Genomic DNA, 3,702 nt, shown 5'->3' with positions numbered 1-3,702 from the left:
CGCATTTTGACGAGTGAGTGTGGGGGGATTCGGCTATCATCCCTATCGTCAAAGGCAAAATCGTGAGGTCTTGTGTGCCAAAGCGGACAATATCATGCTAGTGGATGGTCTGGGCTGTTACAATTCGCATATACGAACATGCCTATATCATGATGTTGTTATCCACTCAGTTATTTAAGGACAAGAGTGCGAACCGGGTTCATATTCGGTGGTTGCCCTTTGTGGCGAGTCTTGATGACATGGGCAGTTATAGTTGGGGGTCCGCTGCGTTGGCATGGTTGTATCGATGCATGTGTTGGGTGGTAAATAGAAATGTTACCAACTTGGCGAGTCCTCTTCAGCTGCTACAGAGTTGGATATTCTGGCGGTTTTCCTCGTTGAGGCCCTCTGGGTTTGAGGATTTTTCATTTCTGTTGGCATCCAGGTATTCTTTATTTGTTTGAAGTTTGTAAAATATTATATGTTGTGTAATACATTAATTTTATAACCGATGACTATCATTCAGGTGGGCCGTATACTTACCACTAAACAATGGAAATGAGCAAAGGGTTATAAACTATCGCATTGCGTTAGATCGATTGACTGCTCAAGATGTAAGTATCATGTCCGTAGTTGGTTTTATTAGTTGCGGTTCATCATTCTGACTATATACACATTCTGTTATGACATTCGAGGATGTTGAATTTTCAGACTGTATGAGAGACTTACTCTGCCCTCGACGTACTTGTTGTGGTTCATCCTGAGATTCTTATGGAGGAGCATTGTCGGTTATGGCGAGCGGTTACCAGCTTGATATACTTGATGCATGAGCATCTTTCTTATCTTTTCCTAGTGAATTTGCATTCAATTTGTTGAGTTTAATCAAGAATTAATTATCTTTTAGCCACTATGGATGCTACTTTGAGTCTTGTGCAATTCTATTTATTTTAGGTAGCATTCGGATGGAAAGGAATCCTGCACAAATGGAAGGAGCACAAGAATTGAAGGAGATGACCATCAAGGAGCGACGCGTGCGCGTACCTGACGCATACGCGTGATTTGGAGATTTGCACAGCGACGCGTGCGCGTACCTGACGCGTACGCGTGACACGCGAAGAAGACCATCGACGTGTACGCGTGACGTGCGCCACATGCAGGAAACGCAGAAAACGCTCATTATTTAATTCTGATTTAAACTTTAATTTTAAAATAGGAAAGATATTATTTTTAGTTTTAGAAATTAGATTTTAAATTAATTAAAATTAGATATAAAAAAGAAAAGAAACTTCTCTTATGGGGGATTCCACTTTTCATTCCACCTCAGCCCAATTTACAGAATCCTAGTTTTCACTCTTTTCCATGAGCAACTAAACCTCTACTGTTAAGGTTAGGAGCTCTGTCTATTGTATGGATTGATACTATTATTTTTCTATTTTAATTCATGTATTGATTTATATTTCAAGAATTGTTTTCGTTCTTTATTTTATGAATTTGGGTGGAACGGAAGTATGACACTCTTTCTAATTGAGTTCTTGTATAATTTGAAAAAGCTTTTTACTTGAACAACAGCTTGAAAATAATTTCTCCTAAATTCTAATTATCTGGACTTAAATCCTCTTATATTTGGGTAATTAGTATTTTTGTGGCATAATAACTAGAATTAAACTTCACCCCCTAATTAGAATTAATTGACCAAGGAATTGGCAGTTGATGAAAGTTAGAGGAGACTAGAAAGGTCTAAGGAATTAGGGTCTAGTCACATATAGTTTGCCATAAATTAAATATTGCATGATTAAAATAAATTAATAAGAAAAGTCAATCCAGAAAATAGATAACTATGAAGCCTTAACTGTTTCTCCATATATTATTTTCAACTTATTTACTTGCCTGCCTTCTGATCTTCTGAATCTACTGTTTAATACTTTTGAACTCTCAAACATTATTTTCTGCTTGTCTAACTAAATAAATTAATCAACCATTGTTGCTTAGTCCATCAATCCTCGTGGGATCGACCCTCACTCACCTGAGGTATTACTTGGTACGACCCAGTGCACTTGTCGGTTAGTTTGTGGGTTATAAAATCCGCACCAAGTTTTTGGCGTCATTACCGGGAATTAACTGTGATTGACAACTACTTGTTGTTTGATTCCTTAGATTAGATAATTTTTCGTTTAATTGGTTTTATTTTAGTATTATTAATTTTGTTTTTCATTTTTTTCCTATATTTTTCTTCCTGTTCGTTCATCAAGCCCTGTTTCGTTTTATTTTTTTATTTCGTTAACTTCAGTTGTGATTGTTTCTACCTTCCTTCGTTTTTCTTTTCTTTATTTTAGTTCATTTTTGTTTTGTCTTCTTTATTTTCTTTTAATATTTTTATTTTTCTTATTTCATTAGTCTCATTTAAATTTTAAGCGTTGTTATTTTCAAAAAAAAATATTTAATAATAATTTAATACTAATATTTTTTTTTTATTTCTAAAATTAAGTTTGGTGTTCCCTAATTAGTCTTATTTCATTTTTTTTATTTAATTCGCCTAATAATTTCAAAATTTTTAGTTTAAATTTTTATAGTAATTTTTGAATTTTAGTGTTTGTTTTATTCAATATTTTTATCTCTTTACACAGGTTACCTCACTGGGAATTCTCTATACTTTGACGTAGAGAGTTCTATCTTTTCTTATCTTCTATTTGTTTATGCGCAGGAACAGAGACAAGGAATATCTTTTAGACTTTGATCCTGAATCTGAAAGAACTTTCAGGCGGCGTTTGTAACAAGCAAAACTTTACAAGGCTGCAGAATCCACTATGGAACCTAACAATGCTGCTAATGCCAATGTGGCAAATCCGAATGAGAATGAGAAACAAAGGAGAGTACTTGGGTCTTACTCTGCTCCTACTGCAGATCTTTATGAAAAAACCATTGTGGTACCTCCTATAGCTGCGAACAACTTTGAGTTGAAGCCACAATTGGTCACCCTGGTGCAACAAAACTGCCAGTATCATGGTCTTCTCCACGAAGACCCAAATTAATTTATTTTTAATTTTCTGCAGATTTGTGATACTGTGAACACAAATGGAGTGAACCCTGAGGTGTACAAACTCATGCTCTTCCCATTTGCTCTGAGGGATGGAGCAAAGTTATGGCTAGATTCCCAACCCAAGGAGAGTTTGGATACTTGGGACAAGGTTGCATTGTTACTGAGTTTCTTACTAAATTTTTCTCAGGAAAGAAGCTGACTAAGTTTAGGGTGGAGGTTCAGACCTTCAGGCAGAAGGATGGTGAAACTCTTTATGAAGCTTGGGAGAGATACAAGCTACTGACTAGGCAATGTCCTCCAGACAAGTTCTTCAAATGGACCCAACTAGATATCTTTTATGAAGGTTTGGGTGAAATGTCCAAGATGTATTTAGATAATTCTGCAGGTGGTTTATTGCACAAGAAGAAGACACCGGAGGAGACTATTGAGCTTATTGAATTGGTTGCTAGCAACCAATATTTATACTCATCTAACAGGAATCTTGTGAACTCTGAGGCTCCTCAGAAGAGAGGTGTGTTGGAAATGGAAGCTGTTAATGCTATTCTTGCTCAGAACAAGCTTATGTCTCAGCAAATAAATTTACTTACTCAGCAGATAGGTGGCATGCAAGTCTCAGCTATCAACACCTAAAATCCACCTCAAGAGGTCTCTTATGGCATGACAGGTAATTTTGTACAAAATAAGAA

General features: G+C 36.1%; 1 non-coding gene across 1 annotated transcript; it reads right to left on the bottom strand.

The window, feature by feature from the left end:
* Positions 1-3,217: 3,217 nt before the first annotated feature.
* On the bottom strand, positions 3,218-3,324 carry LOC112745712 (small nucleolar RNA R71). The gene has a single exon (XR_003173626.1). It is a non-coding gene; the product is annotated as a small nucleolar RNA R71 (small nucleolar RNA).
* Between the last annotated feature and the right edge of the window lie 378 nt (positions 3,325-3,702).

The sequence above is a fragment of the Arachis hypogaea genome, chromosome 14 (assembly GCF_003086295.3).
Source record: "Arachis hypogaea cultivar Tifrunner chromosome 14, arahy.Tifrunner.gnm2.J5K5, whole genome shotgun sequence".
NCBI classification, from domain to species: Eukaryota; Viridiplantae; Streptophyta; class Magnoliopsida; order Fabales; family Fabaceae; genus Arachis; species Arachis hypogaea.
The sequence above is the reverse complement of the archived record's forward strand: the minus strand, read 5'-3'. Positions and strand labels throughout refer to the sequence as shown.